We start from the raw sequence: 13,426 nt of genomic DNA on the forward strand, positions 1-13,426 counted from the left end.
TCTCCATGTACTCATATAGGCAGTACTTAACTCAAGGAGTGGCTTCCATTAAGTTTAGGATTTTGCTGTCGTACACATCACAAATTTTTCTGCCTCAATCTCCATTTTAATTTGACCTCTTCCCTAGTATGGAGTCAATAAAATTATCATAATTTAACAGTGACCCAAATAGAGATGCATACATGTCCAGACCCAGAACCAGAAAGAGAATATTTGAATTAGGGCGAGGGGAGAGAGTAGGAAGAAGGACCATTTGGAGTTGAAGGGTGAAGGATGAATGAAGAGGAAGATTAAAAGTTCAAGGAGTTGTATGTCACAGCCTGAGAAGGAAGAAAGTGTTGATTGAAGCTGAAGGAGACTAGTTAAGCTGTGAGGCACATGTAATCCCACAGTGTGGAGAAGCAGAGGCTCCCATTTTATATGAGTGAGTGCAGACTCCAGAGCCCAAGACCGGTGCCTCAAGACTTGGCATTTCTTAGCAAACCATGGTAAGAACCCTTGGCATAGATATCAGTATTCCCATTGAGGACTCTAACTACAGAAGTAGCAGTGAGATATCATCAAGTGACATTTTTGCAGTGGCCATGAGCAAGGGGTCCAGGAACAGACATCCGTGGCAGACGCCATATGGTCTTTGTTGAACAGAATGGTTGACATCTTCACTTGTTAGTCTAATATACCTTTCAAATTTAACTTTGACCAAGCTTATCTCCTAATATCTTCCCAAACATGTTTATCCAAACCTTCCCTATCATAATTGATGGTAATAGCAAGCTTCCAGGTGCTCAGACCAAATAACTTGAGCCTTGAGTTTTCCGTTTATGTGACTTCCTACATCAGGAAATGCCTTAGCTTGGCTCTACCTTCAGAATAGTTCTAGATTCTAAACATTTCTTACGCCATCTCTGGTGTGAGCCGTGTACTGTCAGTTCTTCCCTGGATTACTGTAATAGCATCTAAACGGGTCTGTTTGCTCCCAGCTTTGCCCTCCTATATTCTATTTCCAACACAGTAACTAGAGTAGGATTCTTATAGTATAAGGAGGATCATGTTCCTTAACTAAACTCCAATGACAACATATCTCACTCAGAAAATAACAAAAGTCCTTGACACATGGCCCTCAAACCTGCCAGGCTGTACCCAACCCCCATCTGACCTTTCCAGCCTTAGCGCTTTCTGTTCCTTTTGCCTGCAAAACTCTTCTCCCGGATATCAACATTGCTTCACGCCTTCACCTCCTGTAAGTCTTTGTTTGAAAGTCACTTTTTCAGTGAGGTCTGCCCTGATTACCCTACTTTAAATTGCAATTTCTCCCAACCCTAGCACTTTCACCTCCTTGTCTCAGGTACACTACTCCTTTTCCCATAACATCTATTGTCTTCCCTTGCTAGAACATAAATCCATGAAGGAGGGATCTTTGTATTATACACTAATTTATATCCCAAGCCCCTAAAGCAGCCTGGAACTTAGTATGTATTCAAACAATTTTATAAGTAAAGCTCACTAGTTCTCAAAAGTTCCAAAAATAACTGGATGGGAATTTGACGGGAATGAAGCCTTACAAAAGTGATTGTGACTAAAAGCCAGGGACAACTGACAATGCTGTATAACTTTAAGTTATACATGGTAGATTGAACGTATCCATTCTCTTCTTAAACCCATGAAGATTATAGTAAAGGAGTAAAAGGGCTTTTTAATTCACAAGAACAAAGAGAGTGGCAAGAAGATGATGAAGAAAATTAGCAACAAGTTTTAGTACATGGAAAGATGTCTAAGATAGGTAAAGATAGATAAATCATAACTGACTGGGGTTTCAAGTTTCTCCGCTATGCTGAAGGACCTATGGAAAGAAACTGAGAATAACCAAGCAAATTCCTGCTGTACCAATGCAGAAATGCCCAAGAGTTAGAGGCAAGAGAGGTGAAGAGAATTTTGGGAATGATGATGAACTTCATCTACAGGAAGATAGCATTGAAGCAGCCCAGAGAAGAGCCAGTTCCAATCAGAACATGACAGTGAATAGCTATAGGAGAATAAGAGGTAAGATTAAGGAAAAAATCTGTAATGAAAAGGTGGTGATAAACTAACGATTGGTAAATGGAAAGTGAAGAAACTGAAAAAAACAAGGTGATTATAAATCTATGAAAAACAAAAGTTGGATTAACCGCCCAAATGGTTAAGTTGTGAATAATGTAAATAATTGATGTTGAATTATAAAATGAGGGTTATTCATATTGACAGTGTAGGCAGAGGAGGAAAGTTTGAATGAGGGTTAGGGTTAGAAAGTAAATCCTAATCTCAGATTGTGTGGAATCAATGAATAATATCTAAATTTTTTAGAAAATCAAGAAATAGTAGTAAAGTACATCATGTGGAAATATCATAAATATCTGAAACAAAATGCCAAAGAGTTGAAAATTATTTCCTCAAGAAATAGTATTTGGAGATAATGCTGTGTGGGAACAGGTAGAGCAGAGATGTCTTGATTTTCATCATGAGCCTATAGTACTATTTGACTTTTAAAACTAAATGCAAGTGTTACTTTAATAATAATGAAGTTAAATAAATAAAGGTTTGGCAGATTTATACTTTGCAGTTGCAAACAAACAGAGGAAATCATATCACAAGGAAAAAAGTTAAACATAAGTGTCTTTAGGTGGTGGAGCTACAGGTGATTTTATTTTTTATTCACTTTTTTGGATTTTTCTAATTACTCAATAACATGTGTACATTACTTTTGTAATTGAAAATCTCAGCAAAATTCTGTTTTAAAAAAGCACAAAACACTGCCTTCATTTAATAGATGAGAAAAATGGGCTTTGGAAATATAATTGACTACTCAAGGTACATGGCTAAGTAGTGTGAGACAAAACTAGAGACTATTTTGATCTTCTAATTCCTGCCGCAAGTATTTTTTCACTATGATCTTTTATCTTCAAAAGTGGTTATAGAAATTAACATCAGAGTATGTGGGTTATAATTACATTTATTTCAAATATGTAACTCTAACGAAAGAGATTTTGGTCATATCCTATAAGCTACGTATGTTAAAATTCATTCCAGTTACAGAACAGGCGGCAGTTATAATTAACACATAGAAAAGTATAACCACATCTGGAAACAGGGCTAGTGATTCAGCAGCTGGAGTTTGATGAAGACATTAGTGAAAGTCAGGGTTGAAGCCGTCAGAATTCATTTTTAAGTGACTTGCATTTTATGTGCCAGTGCAAATCTAACCAAAGTTCATGCTTGGTGTGTGGTTGGTTGGTTTACATTTGGGGGCTGCGGAAGAAGTGTGGAGAATAGGCTGTAAGCGGTTGGGTAGGGTTGACAGAAAATAGTTTGTTTTCAGAGAAATTTTCTGACAAAGATTTTTTATCGAATATCATGGGTCACATTTTAATTTAATGTCTTAGAATACTTACTGAATGACTGCTGTATGTCAAATATTGTTCAAGGTTCTGGATGTATTTCTCCGATAAACTGTTAGTATTATTTTTCATGATACTAGAGTTTCCACTACTTTAATCTGACCTCCAGACAGAGACTCGAAAGTTCCATAGCCAGTGCCCTTTATGGTCCACTGAAAACTACTGCAAATAACAAAATGATAAAACTAATTTGGGTTATAAGATTATCATGATATCTAAAATAGAAAAAAAAAGAAACCTGTGTTCCTTTCTGTCATCTCATTTCTGAAAATCTTTGCCTGCATCTTAGTTCATCAGTAAGTCATTAAAATTCAATTTAACCTGGCATCTCAGATTTTAATTTTAATAGGACTAGATTTTCTTTTTCTTCCCATGTTAAAGAGCATTCATTTTTTAAAAGGAGGTTTGTCTTACTGCTGAAGGGTGTAGCTTTTTCTTTGAATGTCCAGCAGAGGGCATGAAAGCCTACCCATGATTCTAGCCCAATGGCTAGATTTGATTTAATGGCTAAAGGGAAACCATGAAGCTAGAGTTTTGACACACTCTAGCAGAATGGAATAATAATGAGGTTCACATTTGCAAAGAGGCATTTAGTACTTTAGCTCTTGTTGCTCACAATGAAGCTGAGCGCCAGGTGAGACACCTGCCATCAGAGAGTCTAGAAAATTTGAAATATACTTGTACTTCTGAGGGTGACACTTGTAAGTTCGAGTTGCCTAAAAAGGCAAGGTAATTTGTGTATATGCTCCTTATGTGGTCTATGACACCTACAGCACTGACCCTATAGGTCTAGTCTATTACTTTTCTACCTGACCATGAGTTCCCCTTTAATTTTCAGTTTTGTAGTTCCAATTTGTTTCATTTGTGTTAGGAGCACAACTTTTATAAAAGACAACTATAAAATTCAGTATCTTTCATGGAAATGAAATAGAGCTAGGATAAGACTGAATAGCATTCAGCTGGACAAGGAAATGAAACTCAACCAGAATATTATATTTAAGGCAAAATGTGAAATACTTCAGGTTTGAATAAGAGAAAATGACACCATGAAAATGTGTTGACTATAGGGCTCCACTTTCAATAGAGAAAGATTTTTTTAATCAGAACAAAGAAAGGAAATAGAGTATACATTCCAAAGGAATCTTTCACTTTTAAATCCATTTTGCTTTGTGATTTTGTACAAAATAACAATACAAGCTTTTTTCTTCCTGCTTAATACTACGTCTTGGAAAAATAGTATATATTTTTTTGTTATATTACTAAATGTAGTTCTGGGAAAATGAAATGAAAGTAATGTCCTTTTACAAAATGATATAATTCGGTGATAAACAAAATGTAATTTATATTTGTGCATTTGGAAATAGTTATTTTTCCCCTTCTAATATTATGCCAGCCTAGATCTATCTGATTCATGAAGCAAGTAATGTATATCAATCAAGATGTCAGATTTTTATATTAGTAAGATGAAAAATGGTATTGCTCAGAAGCACTGAAATTATCAAAGATTCAGGTGTCTTAGTTTCATTCTCATGTTTTTTGAGGAAAAGTTTCCTCTTTGGAAAATCTGTTTATAGAATGCAGTAAGCAAAACTTAGAGAATTTCCCTTTCACTAGTAAGTAATATAATTTTGTCTCTCTTTATATTTAATAAATTGTCAACTTTAACTTTTTTCATCGAATATGAAACCTGAATTCATCTGTCAATTCAGATTATTCTCTCATTTATGTATCTAAATATGGATAAATTTATACTGTTAAAGAGCCTTAGGTACCACTGACTAATTGCGTTTTAGATTTAGAAGGTCTGGAGCTATTATTTTTTCATGAAGAGTATTGAGAGACACAAAATAAGAAAGCCTAGGGACTGATTTTAAACAATCAGTGGACGATTGCATGCTTACCTGATACCATGTGGAATGCTTGTCACCTGTGACATGGCCAACAAAATAGATTGATGCTATATGAGGAGAGTTGGATGAAGGGTTGGGAGGCCAATCTCTCAAGGATACCAAAACATTACTGAGGTTCTAAGGTCTTTCTGGAGATAAGGGGTTTTTTTAAGGAGAGTTTGTGGTTGAAAGGAATGCTTTGATAAGCTGTGTAAGCCAGTCAAAGGACACACTCAAGTAACAATAGATGGTCACTAAAAAGGGTAAGTCTGTGTAACCCCAGGAACTCTGCTTTGCTGTTTAAGGTTTAAGTGTTTGGGACCAAAACTAAACTGTGTAAGGCTTCAGAGGAGAGTTTTTCTACTTTATAAATACAGTTTTACTATAAATTTATTAGCATAAGGAGAGGATTCCACTAAGAAGAAAACAAGAATTGACATATGCTCAGAACAACCAGTACTGGAACATTAACTCCATGTGATTAAGCCTCCACTGTGTTTTTAGCCTCCAATTTTTATTTTCCAATAATGCATTTTATTCTTAGTTTCCTTCACCTTTATTTTGTCTGTTTTAGACAAGGTTTGCTAACTGCTTCAGTCGCTGCTATATTAACCAAATTAACTTATTTTGTTTTTATTTACTAAACTTGAAGCTTTTCCCTTCACCAGTAAAATAAAGCCTCCCTCTGATTTCCTCCTCTAATCAATACTTCTTGCTCCATAGTTTTAGAAAACAAAGGCACTGTATAATGTAGTTTAAATTTAGTAAAAGGAAAAGACATTTTTCAGACAATTGGAACAAAATAGACATTGGGAAGAATGATATTAAGGATTTGTTGTTTATGTTGTTGACTGTGATAATGGTATTGTAGTTACATTGTTAAAAAGTCTTTATCTGTTTTATATATATATATAAAATAAGGTATTTATGAGTGAAATGATTTGATTTCTGAGATCTATTTTAAATAACCAAATAAATAAATACTCTTATTTTCTGGCTCTGGAGAAAGCCTATAGGTTAAATTTGAGCATATGCCCATTTTTCACTTGCTAACTCTAATTCTAGCCTGTGGCTCTACTTTGCCTGAGCAATGAAACTTAATAAACTACTGAACCTTTTGCTTAGCATATATTTTATTTTAAGGATATTACATTGATTAGCCCATTGTATACCAAAATTCAGTCAGCCAAATATGGACTTACCCATTTTTGATAACCCAAAAAGCATTTTTACTTATTTTTATTTAATGTATTTTAAAAGCAACTCAGTTTCAAACTTAAATGTATTTAAATGAAAAGTTCAAATTGTATTCTAAGTGGAAAACATGTTTTTTCATATCCACATAAAAATAAATAGACGGCTGTAAAATAAAAATATTCAATGTACCACCTAAAAATATTTCAAATGCCATGGGTAGGAAGTATAACACACTTTGAGAAAATAAATACATGTTTTGAAATTGGGAATAGATCATAGCAGGGTAGTAAAAACAATAAAAAAATAATTTCCATCTGCAGAAATAAATATTCAAACAATTAGTGATTATTTTTTAAAGTTTATCAACTGTACTCAATTTAGTTAAATAAATGTAAATCAAAACAATAATATGATATCATTTTTTTAACCCATAAAAGTGGTAACAATAGTAAATGTTGCTAATATGTTGGCAAGGATATGAGGAAACAAGCCTTTTTATATACCACTGGGAGAAGTGTGAATTAGCATAACATTTTTTGGAACCCAATTTGGCTATGTGTATCAAAAATGTTAATACAGGACTTCCCTGGTGGTGCAGTGGTTGAGAGTCCGCCTGCAGATGCAGGGGACACAGGTTCGTGCCCCGGTCCGGGAAGATCCCACATGCCGCGGAGCAGCTGGGCCCTGCGCGTCCGGAGTCTGTGCTCCACAACGGGACAGACCATAGCAGTGAGAGGCCCACATACCGCAAAAAAAAAAAAAAAAGAAATGTTAATACATATTCTCATAGTTTCAGCATTTCTACTTTTATACACAGTTGGAAAGTAATTCTATAGTTGTACTCCCATAAGAAGGCAAAGATGCTTTTAAAAGAATATTCATTGCCACAGTGCTTATGATACAAAAAGCGGAGGAAGTAATGGAGATGTGTAAGGGGACAAATTAGACAAGTAATGGTACATATGAACAAAGAACTATGCAGCCATTAAAAAGAATAAGGTGATATGGAAAATGCCAATAAGTATACTTAACTATTAATTTTATTTTTAAAGGGAAGATAAAGAGTATGGTGTATACATTTTCAAAATTTACTTTCTTTGTAAAGACATAAGAAATATGTGATAGGTACATCTTTTGGGAGAGAGGTGGTGGGGGGAAACCATGGAGGTGGGTAAGAGAGACATTGTTTAATATTTACATTTCGGTACTGTTAATTTGTGAAAAATCTTATGCACGTATAATTTTCCTCTATGTTAACAAACACTCTCTGGGTACAGGGATAAATGGTGTTTTTGTTTGTTTGTTTTATTCTTTATCCTTTTCTGTTTTAAAAAAGTAAAGATTACTTCAATAAAATTTTAAATGACAAATCACCAGCTATTTTGAACGGAAACATAAAGTAACCAATATAGGACTGTGTATTATATTGTTTTCCAATTACAGCATATCAAGGGCCAACATTATTCACTGGAGAGTAACTACTTCGTAGCTCAAAAGCTGCAGAACCTGCTCTAGGAATGCTTTTTCCACATAATCCCCAGTTTATCTCCTTAAAATGAAAGTGGAACTATTCTCTCCAGCATGAGGGTGTTGACATAAAGAAACAAAACCAAAAAGGTAAAAGAACTGATTTGAAAGAAGATGAAAGTGTAAAGGAGAAGATATGGTAGGAATATTAATTTGGGAATGAAACTTATCTCTGTGTTGGTGAAGCCTGTCTTCAATAAGACTTTGCTCCTTGGGTGATGCCTCAAAGCGGCTGACTGTAGGAGGGAAACCAGGATAGTTATCCTACAGAACAAAACTAGCACCTTATGACCTTGGCTTGCATTTCTAATGGTGGCATTGAGGGTTTTTTAGCAAACATCTTCATCTCCATTTTCCTACTTGGAAAGAAGGAAATACTGTCTTCCTAGGGTTTTCATTTTAAAGTTAGCTTGTGAATATATTGAAACCTCCTTATCCCAATTATGCTCTGAGGACATTGAACTACATGTAATTTTCAGCACATTACTTGCCCTCTCTTGATTCTATTTCTTTGTGCATGTTTTCCTCTTTACACAGAATTCTTTCCCCTAATTTGTTTTCTTTGAAAATGCCTGTCAACTTTCTTCATGCAACTGAAATTTCCCTCCTCTATGAAGCCTTCCCTGACTCCACAGGCAGATGCAGAGATTGCTTGTTCCATGACATTCCATACATACCCACATTATAGCAATTATTTTATTGTACTCTAAGTTTCTTCTTTTTTTATGCCTCGGTCCTCTCTGCGTCTTTGGTTGCTTGAAAACATAGAGATGGTCTTTCAATAAAACTGCACAAATGTATGCATTAATAATGGAAGGAATAATCCAATGAACAAATAACTGCATACAATGGATACAAATAAAATGCTTAGTTTCTCCAGGCTAGGGTATTATCATCATTCACTCACTCATTTATTCAAAAATATGTATTGAAGGTCTACTATGCATCAGGCACTGTGCCAGTTGCTGGGAGCAGAGCAGTACACAAAGTATAAAATGTTTTACCCTTTTAGAGCTTGCAAACTTGCAGGAGATCACACACTCATAAGTGAAGTGCAATGGGGGCAATGAAAGCAGAGCCCTCAGGTGTTAGGGAACCTAGTCTAGTGGAAGTCAGAAGAAGTGATGTGTTACTAGAGATAGGAAGGATGATAGGGATAAGAACTGGAAAAGGAAGAAGCTGTTCCAGAGCCAGAGGCAAGAGAAGCATGGGGCGTCTAAGGCAGAGAAAGAAATGCAGTCTGGTTGGAGGATGGAGCAAAGGAGAGAGTGCTAAAAAAGAAGTAGGAGAGGTACCCACGGACCAAGTCATGATTGACCTTTAAAAATCATGTTAAAGGGCTTCCCTGGTGGCACAGTGGTTAAGACTCCGCCTGCCGATGCAGGGGACATGCGTTCGTGCCCCGGTCCGGGAAGATCCCACATGCCGCGGAGCGGCTGGGCCCGTGAGCCATGGCCACTGAGCCTGCGCGTCTGGAGCCTGTGCTCCGCAACGGGAGAGGCCACAACAGTGAGAGGCCCGCGTACTGAAAAAAAAAAAAAAAAAAAAAAAAATCCTCCATTTTACTTCTTTTTTTTTCTGAATTTTTGAATTTTATTTTATTTTTTTATACAGCAGGTTCTTATTAGTTATCCATTTTATACATATTAGTGTATATATGCCAATCCCAATCTCCCAATTCAACCCACCACCACCACGCCACTTCTCTATTTTACTTCTATCATGTTATTATCAAAAGTAATTGAAACAGTAAGCACATTTATAGAATGAGGGAGTTAAACAAGATGACCTCAAAAATTCATTCTAGGACTAAATCTCTACTTCTAAATCATTATTGTAGTGATTCCTTTCTAACATTAAACTTTTTCTTTTATGTTTTAAAAAACAATTTGAAGGAAAATAGCCATATTCCCAATGATCACTCTGTGCATGTTTGTGTGTGTGTGCGTGTGTGTGTGTCTGTGTGTGTGAATTTCTAGTTCTATGCAGAGAATTAGTTAAGATACCCTGTGATACTTAGATTTCCATTCCTATGATTACTTCTCTCTAACATGAGAGTTAAATGAGGGTAAGGTGATATGAATAATTAAACCAATAGGTGTCACTATGGAAGGCTAATAAGAATAGAATAGAATAGAATAATAATCAAATAGAATAATAATCTAGATGACATCCTATTATTTTTTACAAATTTTGCATTATTATAAAGTTTTCTGGAATACCCTCACCTTTTCCTTATTTTTTTATATTTTATATTTTTATATACATTTTTATGAAGAAAAACTGAAAAGAATCAGTGATTTTAAAATTATTAGTTTGAGTAATTGTCAAATAAATCTTAGAACTATATTTTCAGGACCTCATTTCAGTTGTCTGGGAACAGATTCTAACCAAATGTCTTAATATTTTTATAAGAAATTTGTTAAAGCCAATTGACCTACTCATTGGAATTATGTATAAGATGTTTTTCCTGGACTCTTTAATCTTCCAATAAAATGCTGGCTATGGATACTATTTATTTTGTTCTTTAAATTTATTCAAAAACACTTGGATTCATATTTAAATTAAGTAGCAAACTTGATCCCCAAGGTGAATAAGTGACAGAGATTCCTATTGTACTTAAAAAGAAACAGTTGTTCATGCTTTCAAACAAAATGGGAGATTGAATCTTTATGAATCCCAGGCACCCATGAAATATAACCTATGTTTAGAGGACTTAAACTCTGGAGACCAAAGAAAAACTCTTCAACATTGTACTTCAATTGCTCTACTTGATTTTACTCCCGGTAAGTATTGTGTATGTAGGGGTGTGTGTGTGTGTGTGTGTGTGCGTGTGCGTGCATGTGTGCATGCACAATCGTGAATTATATATTGATCATTCTGATATCAGTATATCTGAAAACTGTAAAGTTTATGGTACTATGAACAAGGAAATTATATGGTGAAGGGCATAATTGGAAATCTGTACAGTTGTATTATCCTATCTCCTTTTATGGAAATTATCTTTACCCAGATATTTTTCTAAAACTGGTTTTCACCCTTGGGTCGGTTAAGTGGGACGATGCAAGCTGCAGAGGAATCATCTAGGAAGTATATTAAAAATAAATCTGAAATTCCGGCATAGTATTATTTTTGATCTGGATGATGATTACATAGTATGTTCACTTTGTAAAAATTTATCAAATTATATACTTATTCTCTGTGTACTTTTCTGTATATATGTTATACTTAAATACAAGAAAGAAAATACATAAAAGAATATACAAGGGATCACTAAAATAGTTTAGAAGAAAACAGAAGAGAATATCATCACGATTTGGGGCATACAAAAATTTCTTAACCAGGATACAAAGAAATTAATCATCATAAAGGGAAAAAATGATGAACTGGACTACATTAAAAATAACTTGTCATTAGAAAATTTCATTAATAAAGTGGGAAAGCAGCCCACAGGCTAGGAGAAGATATTTGTAACACATATATCTGATAAAGGACTCAGATCAAGAATATATAATGAACTTCTTAAAGAAAAAAGAAAGTAGAATGATTGGCAAAGAAATTGAACATATAATTCACTAAATCGAATATTCAAATAGATAATAACCATAGTAAAATATGTATGGCTTCATTAGTTATTAGGAAGATGAGTTAAAAACTACAAATTTTTATTTTTTGACCCCCTACATACCTACTAGAATGGCTAAAATGAAAGAAGATAGATAATATTAGGTATTGACAAGGATGTGGAACATCATGTACTGCTGTGAGCGTGTAAATTGGTATAAGCACTTTGGAACATGTTTTGGCAATATCCACTACCCCTGAACCCAAGCGCACCTGTGATGGAGCAATTCCACTCCGAGGTATCAGAGAAGGGAAGGTATAGCTCTCCCCAAATCATATGCAAGAACGTTTAAGCATAATGATTTACTGTATAGCACAGGAAATTATACCCAATATCTTGTAATAACCTATAATAGAATATAATCTGCAAAAATAGGTAATCACTATGCTGTATACCTTAAACTAACACGATATTGTAAATCAACTACACTTCAATAAAAAACAGAAACAAAGAAAGTTCATAGCAGCACTCTTTGTAATAGCTAAAAACTGGAAACGTACCAAATGTCCATTACCAGGAAAATGGATTAAACATTTTGTTGTGGTATATTCTGCAATAGAATACTGTACTGCAATGAAAATAAGTGAACTAAACTACATGGAACCATATAGATGAATTTTGAATCTTAGGACATAATGTTGGGTAAGAAGTTAGATTCAAAAAATTAAATATCCAGTAGTCCGAAAACAGACAAAACTCATCTATGGTTTTGGAAGTCAGGATAGTGGTTACCCACAGAACGGTGAGGGTAAGGACAAGAAGGTGGGGCAGAGGGAGCTTCTGGGAAAGGATAATCTATTTATTGACATGAATACAGATTATGCAGGTATATTCACTCTGTGAAAATTCATCTAGCTGTAAACATGTACTTTTCTGGATGTACCTCAACATTACAATTACGGAAGAAAAATTTTTTAAAGTACTGTATCAAGAAAACACAGGAGCCGGTTTAAAACAGCCCAGGCAGACCAAAGATGAACAATTTAAGTATCATAATAATAATAGTTATTATGGATTAAAGCACATTGAATCAATGGTAATCTGTAGGTTCATAATGACACTCAAATATAAGGAAATATTGAAAAATAATATGCATCACTCTTTGAGCTAAAAGAAAGACAGTACCTCCTTACTTTCCCAGGATTTAATTATTAATGGGCCACACTTTTACTCTCAAATTGTCCCTGTTTGGCTGATAAATTACATATTATCTCACTAATAAGTCAGCTCCTTATTTTGTATTGTGGATTGATAAATGAAAGGGAAGAACTTTAAGCATTTATCCTGCCTTTTCAGAGTAACTAAATAGACTCAAATGAAGAGACCAAGGCTTATTTTACAGAAGAGTTTTTACTACAGATGAAGATAAAATAGAATTAGAAAACCATCTTTCTACAAACTATAACAAATGTACTGACTCCAATAAAGATTATCAATTGTTAAAAGTATTATTTTAAAATTATTATTATGGTTGATGGAGAATAGGATATTCCTATGGTTTCCAAAATAACACCACAATAATCACTTGTTTTTGTCACTAAAGGAGAAGTATGTACAACTGAAGAATGGAGAGATCAGATTAGCATCACCCTAATCCAGCGAACAACTTTATCATAATTAAGGCTAAATCAACAAGATAGTAGGTCTCCAGATATGCTTCACATCACCTACGGTTTATTTTAGAAACTACTTAACTTGATTCCATCAAAGACTTTTGATTTAAATTTCAATTTACTGAAAATACAAGGTATAGAGAA

Source organism: Leucopleurus acutus (genome assembly GCF_964270905.1).
Source record: "Leucopleurus acutus genome assembly, chromosome: 5".
Taxonomy (NCBI): Eukaryota; Metazoa; Chordata; class Mammalia; order Artiodactyla; family Delphinidae; genus Leucopleurus; species Leucopleurus acutus.